The sequence below is a fragment of the Dromiciops gliroides genome, chromosome 6, assembly GCF_019393635.1.
Source record: "Dromiciops gliroides isolate mDroGli1 chromosome 6, mDroGli1.pri, whole genome shotgun sequence".
NCBI lineage: Eukaryota > Metazoa > Chordata > Mammalia > Microbiotheria > Microbiotheriidae > Dromiciops > Dromiciops gliroides.
The window spans coordinates 245,662,607-245,679,467 of record NC_057866.1 but is presented as its reverse complement, the minus strand read 5'-3'; positions in this window follow the sequence as shown (position 1 = coordinate 245,679,467).

Below are 16,861 nucleotides of genomic sequence, written 5' to 3'. Positions count from 1 at the left end.
TCTTGAACTGACAGATTTTAAAAAGATATGTACAAACAAAAGAAAGGAGCAGGAGTAGACAGTTGCATAGAAGGACAGATATATGACATGGTTCTACAACATCGTGTCATGAATTCTAAGGCTCAGAATAAACTGAGGCCATCAAAGGAAAGCTCAGAATAACAAACATGTGCACACAAATACATAAATCATCTATATATTTAGCTACATTAGGGAAAAGGAAAGGATCAAATTATGGATAGGTCTGTTTCTTTAGATGATAATAACTGATATTACAGAAGTGGTCCTGGAGCGAGGTAGACTATGGGTTTTCAATCTTAGGAATGTTGGCTGTGGGACTTAATACAAGTCATTGAACTTCTTGGTGACTTAGACTACTCTCTAAGACTATAAGTTACAGAGAAACTTCTGACTTGAATTAGGAAAGTTTCCTTACCTATTCATATCAGTGCACCAGTTCCTACTGTATGGGGCTAAAATTCTAGCTATACTGTTTAAAATATCTAATGAGTGGTCACCAATAAATCATAAGCTTTAGCAAGAGTTAGACTTTTAAGCATTTATTAAGGAGAATAAGAATTTGGTAAAGAGAGAGAGAAAAGGCCTAGATTCATCTATCTATTAAAGGGAGAGAGCATTCCTAGCTCTGCTCCCCGCCACAGGAAAGAGCGAGAGTCGGAGCAGAGCACCAGGCTCCCCCTTCTTCCTCCCCCAAGCAAATGTCACTTCCTGACACCAAAGACCTCAGAGACCTTCACCTCATGGTGGAGCTTTCCTACAGTAAGTCTCCAGCAGGTGGTGTCATTCCAATCATTACACTATCTTTATCAACTTTTCTATCTAGGACAATGCTTTTTTAGACTAGAAAGGACAGAGTAATATGAAACTCTGGACAAGAAACCTCTTCCTGCCTCAATTTCTTCTAGTGTAAAATGGGAATATTAATAGCACTGATCACTCAGGTTTGTTGTAAGGATCAAAAGTAATATTTGTAAAGTGTTGAGCACAATGTCTAGCACATATGGGGTATGTAATAAATGCTTGCTTCCATTTCCCAATTGACAAATGGTAAAAAGATATCAAAAGAGTTTTCAAATGAAAAAATAAAAGCTATCAATAGTCATATAAAATGTCCTAAATCATCAATAAGTAGAAAATATGAAAACAACTTTAAGGTACCACCTCTCACCTACCAGATTGACTAAGATGACAGAAAAAGAAAATGACAAATGCTGGAAGGGATGTGAAAAATAGGTACACTAATGCCTGGATGGTTGAGCTATGAATTGGGCCAACCATTCTGGTGAACTGAGAATTATGTTAAGAGATCTAGAAAACTGTGTGCATTTTGGGGGGGGTGGGGGGGCAATGAGTGTTAAGTGACTTTCCCAGAGTCTCACAGTTAGTCAGCGTAAAGTGTCTGAGGCCAGATTTGAACTCAGGTCCACCTAAATCCAGGGCCACTGCTTTATCCACTGTACCACCTAGCTGTCTCTATGTGTGCCTTTTGACCTAATAATTTCTCTACTAGGTCTGTACCCTAAAGAGATCAAAGAAGAAAGAAAAGGATCCATATGTACAAAAATATTCATAGCAGCTCTCTTTGTGTTAGCAAAAAATTGGAAACTGAGGGGATCCTCATTAACTGGGGAATGGCTAAACTAGTTGTTTTATATGATTATGATATTGTGCTACAAGAAATGGCAAGCAGCATGTTTTCAGCAAAAACCTGAGAAGACTTATTTGAGCAGATGTTAACTGAAGTGAGTAGAACTAGAACACTGTGTACAGTAACAGCAATATTGCAAATGATAATCAACTGTGAAAGAATTATCTACTCTGATTAAAGCAATGAACTAAGACATTTCCAAAGGACTCATGATAAAAATTTTATCCTTTAGCAGATGGAGGACTGACTGATGAACTCTAAGTGCAGATTGAAGCATATTTTCTTTCACTTTATTTTTCTTTCCTTTTCTTTTAATCTTTCACAACATGGCTAATGTGGAAGTGTAACTTTGTATGTGTATATGTATGTGTTTATGTACATGCAAATGTATATCTGTATATATACATATTTGTATCTATATGTGTGTGCACATATATATGTATATGTGTATATATGTATTATTTTTTGCCTTCTTAATGTGCAGGAGAAGGGCAGGTGGGAAATAGAGAATTCAGAACTAAAGAATTTTTTTTTGATGTTTTCTCCTCTCATACAGAAATGATGTAGATATGAGGAACATGGAGCATTTAACTGCTTTTGATGAATTGAAATCCCTTGGGCCAAATGAAATCCATGCTTAAAAAATCACAACACATTGAGCTTTATGATTTGGAAAAATGTTTTACAAATATTGTTTTATTTGGCCATCCTAATGATCATAACAATAAATAACAATAAACAAATATACCATATGTAGCACATCTTTTTCCCCCCCATGGCAATGAGGATTAAATGACTTGCCCAGGGTCACACAGCTAGTAAGTGTCAAGTGTCTGAGGCCGGATTTGAACTCAGGACCTCCTGAATCCAGGGCCAGGCTTTATCCACCAGGCCACCTAGCTTCCCCCATATATATAACATCTTAATCATAATAAGTATATGCTAAAAAACAACCTTCCTAATCTGCAGATTTGGAAAACAAAGTTCAGAAAACAATTTGCTCAATGTAGCACAGCTAATGAGCTTCTGAGGCAGGCTCTGAATGTAGATTTCTCACTCCAACACTCAATCCACTGCACCACCCTGTCACTCAGAAATGTTAGCTCTAATTGCCTACATAATATCATGATTTTTGAGAAGTGGTAAAGAAAGAGAAAAAAATAGATTTTTAAATTTAAGATACATAGCACTTTTTTTCTTAAAATGAAAAAGGACAATTGGACAAGTTCTCTTACCTACATTAATTCATACGTTTGGCAGCAAATGGGGAATTTTATGGTCAATCAGTATCCATGCTAGGAAGGGGAAGAGAAAAAGACCCCTGCAGATTTATGTGTCCAGATGAGATTTATTGAAGGATATTATTCACCACTGACTGGTCCCTCAGGAGAGATTGAGATGGAGTTAATGTGGCCACAGACTCATGGTACCTGCATTAGGCACCATGTTTATGTCTGTGCCTGAATGAAAGCAGCACATAGGTTTGGGTGGAGTGGAATGGGAAGAGATTAGGGGTAGAGAGAAAGGTAACAGTAGATTAAGAGATTCCTAGCTTTCCCTTTCAGTAGAGAAAAGATTTTATCTCTCTTGAGGGATATTGGGATGTGTTTGTGTGTGGCTGTGGCGGGGGCGGAGGGGTGTGGGGGGGAGGTATAAAGGATATTCTGTCAGGTTTCCTTGTTTCCTAGGACTCCTAGGCAGGGATTGATTGGAAAGCAAAGATGTTAAACTTGAATTCCACTCCTAGAGCTGTGATTTAGGATCTTAATCAATTATAATTGAGGGGGGGGGCAAAAGAAGAGAAATGGAAGGGGGTGAAAAAAGATTCTGATTCACATTACCATGATTTGGTAAGATTAACTGGGCCTCTTCTCAAAGAATGATAACATGTGTGTGTGTGTGTGTGTGTGTGTGTGTGTGTGTGTGTATACTTTAAAGATTGCAAGTACTATTATATCTCTTGGTCATTCCAACAGCCCTGTGAGGTATGTGCTACTATTATTATACTTCCCATTTTTCAGATGAGGAAACTTTAGTTGAATGAGATTAAGTGACTCACTCAAGGTCCAAGCAACTAATTAAGTGTCTGAGGGAGAGTTTGAACTGAGAACTTCCGGACCCCCAATCCAGGGGCTCTTTCCACTGCTCCCTGTAACTACTTGAGATAGAGGGAGCTGTTTTCCCTGTTGGAGATGGACTCTGGAAGGCTGTCTCAGAATCCAGAGGCTGGTTCATTCTTCCCTTTGGTGGCCTTTAACCTATAACAGCCCTTAGGGTAAAACAAGAACAGAGATGCCATTTAATCTTTTCATGACCTGAATTTCTTATTTAACTCAATTCTCCTGAGCTAGGCTCTAGATATTAATGTATGAAGCAGAAGCGATGAACATGGCCTTTTGTTCAGTAACTCATATATCGGGGTGTCTTAAATCTCTGACATAGTTCAACAGACAGTTACTAATGAATATATGCATGTGTACATTTTTCTAGAAAGTCATGTTGGTTTCTTTATATGCATCGAGGAAGAATGTCACTTGTGGTTGCAAATATGTCCTTACATTCGATACATTAGTAATAAATCATTACCGTCACAAATCAAACTTTAGGAAATGAATTGTGACAGTCACAGATTGTTTGACTCTTTAAAAGTAAGGAAGTGCCACAGGATTAGGGAAAGAAAAATGTTCTCTCCATTTCCAAAAAAGTAAAGGGGTTGGAATTTGGAACCTATAGATCAATGAGCTTAACTTCAATTGATGGTGAAATTCTCTCTCTTTATATACATGTGCATGTATATGCATATACATGTATACATGTACATGTATGTGTGCATATACAAATACACATATATATTCATATGTGTATATAATACACATACATGCATACACATCCATACATATATGTATGTGTGTGAGTGTATGTATGTGCATGTGTGTGTATGCATGCATGTATTACTATTTGGCACAAGGTAGAAACAATTCCACAATCTTATAATTTCTACCTCCAGAACATCTCTTGAACATGTCCCACCATATCTTATCACTCATACTGAAATTTTTACAATAGCCTTGTAGTTGGTTTCCCTGCTTCCAGTCTTTCCACACATAGCATACCTGGGGAACCAAATTAGTGACACAGTACATATGCCTGGTCTAGAGAATGACCTTCCTCTGGCAACTGCTGTAGGCCAACAGATTGTGCATCCCTTCCTAAATCCTCCATTTTCTAGGTTCTGCTATGAATTTTGTGTTAATTATAAAATAAGTGTTAATTGGAATGGCTAGTATCACTTCCTAATTACCCCCCCAGGCTCTCCTTTTTGCTTACACCTATTTCCAGAGCTGCTCTTTTAGTTTTGATTCTAGGATCATTTCTCATTTTGTTTCCTTTTGATTATCCATACCATGGTTCCCTAGATTTTAGGCTTGTATATGCAATTGTTTTGTTTTTTTTTTCTATCAAAAATAACAATGAAAAAATATAATTAGCCTCACAAAGAATTCAAGAAAGCTAATTTTAGTGATATGCCTTTAGTTAGTTTTTGTAAATTAATTTACTGGCATAGCTCTCCTTAATTGGTTGTAGCCATCCTTGAAATTGACAGGCATCCATCCATCCATCCATCCATCCATCCATCCATCCATCCATCCATCCATCCATCCATCCATCATCTATCTATCTATCTATCTATCTATCTATCTATCTATCTATCTATCTATCTATCTATCTATCTTGTTTGAGAAGAGTGTTCATTAGAAGTGAAGGTTAAAGGTTGTTCCAGCCACTTCAATGAAGCAAATATCTTGAGCAAATTATAGGTCCACATGTATGAGCACAAGAGGGCATGTCCCTTCACACCACTGCCTAGGTCTTCTCCCTTTTTCTTCAACAGCAGCTCAATTCTCAAACGTGTCACTAATAATCTGGTGTCCAATTAATGGTAAAATTTTTCCCCAAGAATCTTGGCATCATTCAGGGTTACCACTACCCACAAAAGGAGAATCATTTCCTCTTTGCAAGATTCAAAGAAGGGAGCTGCTGGAAAGGCAAAATTCAGGTTTCATTATTCTTGTTAGCAGGAGAATAGAGAACATTGCTTTTGATGCTCAAATATGTCATTTGAGGGAGGAAAAAAATCCCACTGGCTGTTTAAGCACTCCATTCCTTATTTTTTTTCCAGGACATGCACAGATTCAGCAGCCCATAACCCACTCCTAGATGAGTCCCTAGAAAATACTTCAGGATTTCTTTCAGAACAGCAATTTAGAGATTGCAGTGTGCAATAAAGACATTTGAACATTAAGGGCTTAGAATTAGACCATTGTTCAAGGTATTTACCTTCTTTGATTCAGTAAAATAGCATCAGAAACAGTCTTTTAGAAGGATCCAAATTAAATAGGGACCCCAAATGCCACAGACCCATCTTGTTTGGTTCTGTTTTAGGAGGGAAGGAAAACTTCGTTTGAGACTAATGATGATCTTGAGAGTAGGCAACTCCAATCTTCTATGTGCTGATTTAGATACTAGGAACTTAAGGTCGTGGTGAACAATGAATATCTATAACTCAATAAGCATATATTTAGTAGCTATGATGTAACAGGCACTGTGTTAGGTGGTGGGGGATAGAAAGGCAAAATTAAGATGGTATCTACCTCCACTAACATTCTATAGGATGAGGGCATGCATAGAGAAGAAAGAACACCTCACTCCTTGTGTAGGAGCATTACTTTCTCTGGCAGTCATGAGAGATGCAACAAGAATACAATTGGTTATTCTATTGCTTTGAATTCTGACCTTTGAATATTGATGTATGATACTTATATGGTGTGTTATAGAGACTTTTTTGACTGATGATTAGATAGACTACCTACTCTTTAGTGGCTTATCTTTGTTTAAGAGAACGCTTCATGGAAGAATGAGGGGCTTGAATAAGGACTGAGGAAAACCCTTCTCTTTTTTTTGTCAGTGGTCTGTCTGACTGGCCTTCTTGGGGGAAGATGAAAGAACTGAATACAGTGTATCAGAATGTATCAGAACATGGATTATATTGTTTCTTAGAAATGAGTATAAGGAGCAGCTAGGTGGCGCAGTGGATAAAGCACTGGCCCTGGATTTAGGAGGACCTGAGTTCAAATCTACTCAGACACTTGACATTTACTAGCTGTGTGACCCTGGGCAGGTCACTTAACCCTTATTGCCCTGCCAAAAAAAAAATGAGTATAAAAAATGAGGGTTAGAATTTTTTAAAAAAAGAGTTATGAGTCCCTGCTCCATCTTCTTACAGATTTTTTAAAAATTTGAATGTCCTTTTTCAGAACTTAATCTTCTATCTCATCTTAATGTTCTCAAAAAGGAATACAGCAAAGAGGTAGAGGAATGAATGAGTCCATAAGAAACAGAGGAGATAAATAGGGGGGAAATGATCTTTTGCCCTTTTTGCCCCATTGCAAACACCTTCTACTATTAAATCAGCATTTGTTTATTCCTCCAGATTGCCCCATCTACCATTGCATGCCATCATTTATAGAACTAGAAAAGAGAATTTTTAAAATGGGGATTTGAGGCCATGAGAAAAGCAAGGAAGCGGGTATTGCAAATCAGAGGTAATATCAATCAGAGGATCTTTTGACTCATAAACAATTATTTTTTTCATACATTTGGTTGAATTGTTGGGTTGATCTCTTTTTATTGATTATTCATGGACCTCATTGAGGAATCCTTATGATGCCCTGGTGCCTGACAAAATCAGGAAAGTATCATCTGCAAAGAGGAGTGACTGGAGAATTTCATTCTCCCCTCAATTTAAACTTTGTGTAGGAAATCCTTCATAATAGTCTAGATGAGAGGTTTTCACACTGTGGCACAGTAGATAAAGCGTGGGCCCTGGATTCAGGAGGACCTGAGTTCAAATCTAGCCTCAGACACTTGACACTTACTAGCTGTGTAACCCTGAGCACAGCTCATTACCCCACTTCCCCCCCGCCCCAATATCTAGGACTGAAATTTAGAGCAGAATAAGAGTGGGCTACATAGCTTTTTTTTTTTTTTTTTACGGGGCAATTGGGGTTAAGTGACTTGCCCAGGGTCACACAGCTAGTAAGTGTTAAGTGTCTGAGGCTGGATTTGAACTCCTGAATCCAGGGCCAGTGCTCTATCCACTGTGCCATCTAGCTGCCACAGCTATATAGCTTTTAAAGAATTATACAAAGCTTTCAGTGACTTCAACTCTTTTAAGCACCAGTGTTTTGTTGATGGTATATGGTTGGATGTCTTAGAATGCTACAATACTTGAAGAATCAAAATTATAAATACACAAGTCAATGGAAAGTAACTTGATGGATATAAGCAAGCAACTGCAAACAATAACCTATGTATAAGAAGTAGCATCAAAAGGATGTCTAAGAGGAAATGGAAGTGGACCATTGATGAAGCAAAAACAAGAGATATAACAGATGGGTAGGCCAAGTGCTAAATCCATTAAATGCAAAAAAAAGACCTAAAGACGGGTGTCTATTGTGCAAGTTAAATCCTCCATGGAGGACCTAAGGAAGAATATAGGGGGAAATCATGCAATAGGAGAGGGTCTGGATGAATTGTCAACTGGAGGGAATGTCCACACAGATCAATTCTCAGATACAGTGAAATAGGGACTTGTTGACTTGTTTGCAGGCCACAAAACACAGTAATTATCCTATGGCAGCTTTATATATATATATATATATATATATATATATATATATATATTACAGAGGAGAATGGATTAGATAATCTGCAAGGTCCCTTCAGAGATAAATTATATCATTCTCCAAATAAGTTACTGAGGGGAATTTGTAGATCTTCATTTGAGGATTTTAGTTCTGTGTCCCTGGGCAAGTCAATTAATCTCTTCTTGCCTCAGTCTTCTCAACTGTAAAATGGGATTAACACCAGCATCTACCTCCTAGAGTCGTTAAAAGGATGAAATGAGATAATATATGTAAAACACCTGACTCATAGTAGATGCTGTACAATGTTTATGCTTTTCCATTCCTCTTTAAGGCCATACAAGTAATAAGTGAGCTAGGTACAAAAGATAGGCTTCTATCATTTTAGTAGGATTCTTATTTATATCACCAAAAAGGACTTAATAGACCAGAAAAGATTAAGAAACAAAATTGAGTTTGCACAGTTCCTTTCCCCAGGGAAAATAATTTTTAAGGACTTCATTAGTCCTAATAATATTAGCTGACATTTATAGAGTGCATCAACTTTGACAAAACACTTTGAAGACCTTATTTCAGTAGATCCTTGCAATAACAGTTTTAAGAAAGTACTAAAGGTACTATAGGTATTTCCATTATGCATGTGAGCAAGCTGAGTAGAGACATTCAATGACCATGGTTACATAGCAAGTGCATTTCAACTATTAGATTCAAATTCAGATTGTTCCTCATTTCAAATTCAATTCTTTTTCCCTTGTGAAAATAGTTTCTATGCATAGAATAATAGATTGAAAGCCAGATGTTAGAGGTTATCTGGTCCAAATCCTATGTCTAATTGATATGGAAACTGAGGCCATGAAGAGGCTATAGAGGCATAAGTAGGACACCTGTGAAGAAATAATCTGGTAGGCACAATTAGTATCCATTTTCATAGGAGTAAACTGAGGCAAAGAATGATTAATCATATCCTCTCAGCTTAGAAAAATAATTTATGAATTTGACTTGGTATATACATGATTGCCTTCCTCATTTATGATAAATATAATTGCTTTAGTTATGCAAATAGTTGTAGAAAATGTTCAGATTAAATTGTCTGCATCATCTATCTTTCCCCCAACCTTCTTGGAAAAGTGGGAGGATTATAATACTTCTTCCTAAAGGATTTTTAATTCTTAAGTAGTGCCAGTCTCCCCTTAGAAGCAGCTAGGTGGCACAGTGAAGAGAGTTCTAGGCTGAGACCATAATCAGAAACATGAATTCAAATCTGACACAGACATTTACTAGCTGTATGACCTGGGCAAGCCACTTAACCTCTGTCTGCCTCAGTTTCTTCAACTGTAAAATGAGGACAATAATAGCCTACCTATTACCTTTCAGGGTCATTGGGAGGATCAAATGAGCTAATATTTCTTTTTTTGTTTGTTTTTGTTTGTTTGTTTGTTTGTTTGTTTGTTTTTTGTTTGTTTTGTTTTGTTTTGTTTTTGGGGAGCAATGAGGGTTAAGTGACTTGCCTAAGGTCACACAGCTACTAAGTGTCAAGTGTCTGAGGCTGGATTTGAACTCAGGTCCTCCTGAATCCAAGGCCAGTGCTTTATCCACTGCACCACCTAGCTGCCCCTGAGCTAATATTTCTTTTTCTTTTTTTAATTAATAAAGTATTTTATTTTTTTTCCATTACAAGTAAAGATAGTTCTCAACGTTTGTTTATACAAGCTTTACAATTTCAGATTTTTCTCCCTCCCTCCCCTCCCTCCCCCCTCCCCTAGACACACACACACACACACATATGGGTTATATATATATACACACATATAGGTTATATATATATATATATATATATATATATATATATATATATATATATATATATACACACACACACACACATAATAACATTAATCCTATTTCTGCATGTCATGTTATAAGAGAAAAAAATCAGAGCAATGATGGAAAGCCTCAAAATAGAAAAACAGTATCAAAAACAAAAGAAATAGTATGGTTCATTTAGCATCTATACTCCGCAGTTCTTTTTTTTCTCCCCTGGATTTGGAGATCCTCTTCCATCACGAGTTCCCTGGAACTCTTCTGTACCATAGCACTGGTGAGAAGAATATAGTCCATCACAGTAGATCAACACTCAATGTTGATGTTACTATGTACAATGTTCTTCTAATTCTGCTCATCTCATTCATCATCAGCCCACACTAGACTCTCCAGGTTTCTCTGAACTCCTCCTGCTCATTGTTTCTTATAGCACAATAGTATTCCATTGTATTCATATACCACAACTTGTCCAGCCATTCCCCAATTGATGGGCACCCCCTCAACTTCCAATTCTTTGCCACCATGTAAAGAGCAGCTATAAATATTTTTGTACATGTGGGTCCCTTTCCTCCTTCCATGATCTCTGGGAAAAAGACCCAAAAGTGGTATTGCTGGGTCAAAGGGTATGCACAGCTTTATTGCCCTTTGGGCATAATTCCAAATTGCTCTCCAGAATGGTTGGATCAGTTCACAGCTCCACCAACAATGGATTAGTGTTCCAATTTTCCCACAGCTTCTCCAACATTTATTATTTTCCTTTTTTGTCATTTTAGCCAATCTGATGGGTGTCAGGTGGTACCTCAGAGTTGTTTTTATTTGCATTTCTCTAATCATTAGAGATTTAGAGCATTTTTTCATATGGGAATAGATATGAGCTAATATTTCTGTGTGGTACATAGTAGGAGTTTAATAGATACTTGTTCCTTTCCCATTCCCTCTTCCAATTACCTGCTCCCATCATGTTACCTTGCATATGTCACACCTTTATTTCCTTCCCTCTCCAACCACTCTCCAGAATATTGATGGTTTCCCTGCACTTTCTAGGAGCAATATTTTATTTTCTTTCCTAATTACATGTAAAAACAATTTTAACATTTATTTTTCTTTAGATTTTGAATTCCAATTTCTCTCCTTCCAACATCCCTTCCCTTCCTGAAGCAGTAAACAATTTAATATGTTATATATGTGCAATCATGCAAAAAATATTTCCATATTAGTCATGTTGTAAAAGAAAACACAGGCCAAAAAAAAAACCATGAAAAAATAAAGTTAAAAAATAGTATGCTTGGGGCAGCTAGGTGGCACAGTGGATAAAGCACTGGCCCTGGATTCAGGAGGACCTGAGTTCAAAGCCAGCCTCAGACACTTGACACTTACTAGCTGTGTGACCCTGGGCAAGTCACTTAAACCTCATTGCCCTGCAAAAAACCCAAAAAACCAAACAAACAAACAAAAAAATAGTATGCTTCGGGGGCAGTTAGGTGGTGCAGTGGATAGAGAACCAGCCATGGCCATTGGAACCAAATGTTCTCTCTCTTTCTTTCTTTTTGTGAGGCAATTGGGCTTAAGTGACTTGCCCAGGGTCACACAGCTAGTAAGTGTCAAGTGACTGAGGCTGGATTTGAACTCAGGTCCTCCTGAATCCAGGGCCAGTGCTCTGTCTACTGCGCCACCTAGCTGCCCCTAGAACCAATTGTTCTCAACTGCTCATTTTCTTGAGAGATGTCTTCACATGTTTGGGATAGACAGTCCCCTAACTTATGAATGTGTTTGAGGCCTATCAGTTGCCCTCAATGTGGTTTAGCTTTTCTGCTGAGATAGTTTACAAGACTGTGGGCACTGCACATACTATACTTTTTTGGAGCCACAGGTGAGAGTTGAGTGCTAGGTGGACACCAAAGGTGGATGAACATCCCTGAATAGGGTTCAACAGGACCTCACACCAGAGATACTAGTACCGTTTGAACACCTAGTTATACTTCATTAGTAATGGTATTTCTGTATCAAAAGGAGCATGCATACTTTGGGCACAGTTTCAAATTGCTCTCCAGAATTGTTGAATCAATTTACAACTCAACCAAAATTGTATTAGTGTCCTATTTTTCCCACATCCCCTTGAAACATTAATTATTTTCCTTTTCTGTCATTTTTGGCAATCTGATAGGTATGAGGTGATACCTCCATGCTTTTAATTTGCATTTACTCTAATCAATAGTGATGTAGAACATGTTTTCATATAACTATAGATAACTTTGATTTCTCTACTTGAAAACTGCCTGTTCATACTTTTGACAATTTACCAACTGGAGAAAGACTTGTATTCTTTTTGACTTTTTTTTTTCTGAGGCAATTGGGGTTAAGTGACTTGCCTAGGGTCACATGTCTAGTAAGTGTTAAGTGTCTGAGGCCGGATTTGAACTCAGGTCCTCCTGACTCCAGGGCCAGTGCTCTATCGACTGCATCACCTAACTGCCCTGAGAGACTTGTATTCTTACAAATTGACCCAGTTCTCTATATATCTAAGAAATGAGGCTTTCATCAGAGACACTTGCTGAAAAAAATTTATCAACTTTCTGCTTTCCTTTTAATCTTGGTAGCATTGGTTTTATTTGTACAAACCCTTTTTAATTTACTATAATCAAAATTGTCTATTTTATATCTCATAATGCTGTCTATCTCTGGTTTGAGAATAAATTCTTCCATTCTCCATAAACATGACAGGAAAACTATACCTTGATGTTCTAATTTATCTGTGGTATCACCCTTTATGTCTAAATGATGTAACATTATTTTGGTATATGGTATAAGATGTTGGTCTATACCTAGTTTCTGTCATACTGTTTTCCAGTTTCCCAGAAGTTTTTGTCAAATAGTGAGTTCTTTTCCCCAAAATTTGAGTCTTTGAGTTTATCAAACACTAAATTACTGTTTGTTTACTACTATGTATTTATCCACCACTGTATTTTTTTAGCCACTATCAGATTGTTTTGATGATCACTGCTTTAAAATACAGTTGGAGATCTGATACTGCTAAGCCACTTTCCTTCAATTCTTTTCATTATTTCTCCTGATATTCTTTTGTTCTTCCAGATGACTTTTGTAAGGTTGTGTTTTTTTCCTACCTCTTTAGAAGGGAGCTAGGTGCTACAGTGAATAGAGCACTGGACCTGGAGTTAGGAAGACCTGAGTTCAAACCTTAGCTCAGACATTTACTAGCTGTGTAATGCTGGACAAGTCATTTAACTATGTTTGCCTCAGTTTTCTCTTCTACAAAATGAGCTGGAGAAAGAAATGACAAAGCACTCCATTATCTTTGCTAAGAAAACTCCAAATGGGGTCATCAAGAGTCAGGCACTGCTAAAAAAAAAAAAAGCACTTTAAAATAGCCGTTTGAAAAAAAAATAACCTTTTGAATTGTAACACTAATGAATTGTTGGTGGAGCTGTGAACTGATCCAACCATTCTGGAGAGCAATTTGGAACTATACCAAAAGGGCTGTAAAGCTGTGCATACCCTTTGACCCAGCAAGACCACTATTAGATCTTTTTCCCAAAGAGATAATAAAAAACAGAAAACCAACATGTACACAAATATTTCTAGCTTCTCTTTTTGTGGTGGCAAGGAATTGGAAATTGAGTGGATGCCCATCAATTGGGGAATGGCTAAACAAGTTGTGGTATATAAATGTAATGGAATACTATTTTGCTATAAGAAACGATGAGCAGGCAGGTTTCAGAGAAACCTGGAAGTACCTACATGAATTGATGCTGAGTGAGATGATCAGAACCAGAAGAACATTGTACATAATATCAACAACATTGTGTGTTGATCAACTGTGATAGACTTGACTCTTCTCAGCAATACATGGTCCAAGATAGTTCCAAAGGACTCATGATGGAAAATGCTCTCCAAATCCATTTAAAAAGAACTGTGGCATCTAGATGCAGATTAAACCATACAATTTCTATTTTTTTTTGTTTTTCTTTTTTGAGGTCTTTCCCTTTTGTTCTGATTCTTCTTTCATAGCATGACTAATGCAGAAATATGTTTAATGAGGTTGTACATGTATAATCTATATCAGATTGCTTGCTGTCTTGGGGAGGGTGAAGGGAGGGAGAAAAATTTGAAACTAGAAATCTTATAAAAACAAATGTTGAAAACTAAAACTAAACTAAAATAAAACAACCTTTTGGTAGTTTGATTGGCATGGCACTGAATAAATTAATTTAGGTAGAATTATCATTTTTATTATATAGGCTAAGGTAACTTGGAGCAACTGATATTTCACCAATTCTTTAGATCTGACTATTTGTATTAGAAGTGTTTTGTAATTGTGTTTATATACTTCCTGGGTTTTTCTTGAAAGTAGATAAAATGCTCTTGTCTATGGTTATTACATTTATTTATTCATTCATTCATTCATTTATCTATCTATTCATTTATTCATTTGTTTGTTTCCTTGTTTGTTTTTTATTTGTTTATTTTGTGGGTGTGGGGGTAATGAGGCTTAAGTGACTTGCCCAGGGTCACACAGCTAGCAAGTGTCAAGTGTCTGAGGCTGGGTTTGATCTCAGGTCCTCCTGAATCCAGGGCCAGTCCTTTATCCACTGTTCCACCTAGCTGCCCCTATAGTTATTTTAAATGGAATTTCTCTTTCTATCTCTTGCTGCTAGATTTTGTTACCATTAAATCATTTGCAAAGAGTGATAGTTTTGTTTCCTAATTGCTTATTCCAAGTCTTCACTTTCATTTTCTTTGGTTATTGCAATAACTAACATTAATGTTGAATAATAGTGGAGATAATGGGCATCCTTGCTTCACCCCTGGTCTTATTGAGGAGGCTTCTAGGTTATCCCCTTTATTCAATTTTTTTTTTTTGCAGGGCAATGAGGGTTAAGTGACTTGCCCAGGGTCACACAGCTAGTAAGTGTCAAGTGTCTGAGGCTGGATTTGAACTCAGGTCCTCCTGAATCCAGGGCTGGTGCTTTGTCCACTGTGCCACTTAGCTGCCCTATCCCCTTTATTAATAATGGTTGCTGATGGTTTCAGATGTATATCACTAATCATTTTAAGGAATGCTCCATTTATTCCCAGGCTTGCCATTGTTTTTGTTTGTTTATGTCTGTTTGTTTTGTTTGTTGTTTGTTGTTTTTTTTTTGTGGGGCCATGAAGGTTAAGTGACTTGCCCAAGGTCACACAGTTACTAAATGTCAAGTGTCTGAAGCCGGATTTGAACTCCTGAATCCAGGGTTGGTCCTTTATGCACTGCACCACCTAGCTGCCCCTGATCCCCAGTGTTTTTAATGGGAATAGGTGTTGTATTTTGTCAAAAGCTTTTCCTGCATTTATTGAGAGAATCATATGATTTTGGGGGGATTTCTTAAGAACATGGTCAACTATGCTAATAGTGTTCCTAATATTGAACCAGCCCTGTGTTTCTGATATAAATCCTTGTGATATATTGCTATCATTTTCTTGCTAGTATTTTTATTTAAATGTTTTGCTTCAATATTCATTAGGCAAATTTGTAGTTTTCTCTCTCTGTTTTTGTTCTTTCTGGTAGATAACAGCATCACATTTTGTCATAAAAAGAATTTGGTCAGACTCCTTTGCCTATTTTTTCAAATAGTTTATATACTATTGGAATTAATTTTTCTTTAAATATTTGATAGTATTCACTTGTGAATCTGTCTGGCCCTAGGCATTTTTTCTTAGGTAGTTCATTGATGGCTTGTTCAATTTCTCCCAAAACTCTTAATGAAAAGGGGAGAGAGTAATGACCATAAGAACAAATTACACTGAGTAAAATTAAAACTCCTAAGCTTAAGGACTTTCTACTTATTGCTGACTTACTTTTAAAATATTTATGCATTTAGACAATAACAAGAACTAACACTTAGAGAGCATTTCAAGGTTTCCAAAGCAGTTTTATACTTAAAACTTTTTAAATAATATTTCTGTGAAGTATACATTTTAGACAATATTATTCTAATTTTACATAACAGGAAACAAAGGCTGAAAAAAATGAATGACTTATCCTTCACAACTCATCTAGGAGGCATCAGAATCAAGAGTGAACTCAGGTCTTTCTTGATTACAGATCTGGCTTTCTTTCCCTTATGCCACATTCCCTCTCAACTAGTTGACCCAGTAGATAATATGTTGGACTTGGAGTTAGGAAAATGTGAGTTCAAATTCATCCCAGAATCTAGGAAAGTCATTTAACCAACATGACTCTCAAGACCTTCTCATCTATAAAATGAAGACTATAATAGCTCTTATCCCCCAAGGTTGTTATAAGGCTCAAATGATGTAAAATTATAAAGTGCCTTGTAAAAATTAAAGCCTTATCTAAATATTTACTAATACTATTGGTGCTGCTGCTGCTGCTACTACTAGTACTACTACTTTAACTGCTTTACTACCAAGGACAGTTTGAGGTAGTTTCCCTAAGAAAGTTGAAAATGGGATTCGCATATAGGTTGTTGTTTTTCAATGGAAGTTATTCTATTTATACACCAAAGAACATTAGATTAATATGAATTCTTTGGCCCCTCACCAATCACTACATTTAAGTTCTAAATATATTTTGGGGTTTTTTGGTTACCACTCTTCTATATGGTTCTAAATGCATTTTTCAATCTTATTCAAACAATATGAATAAGTT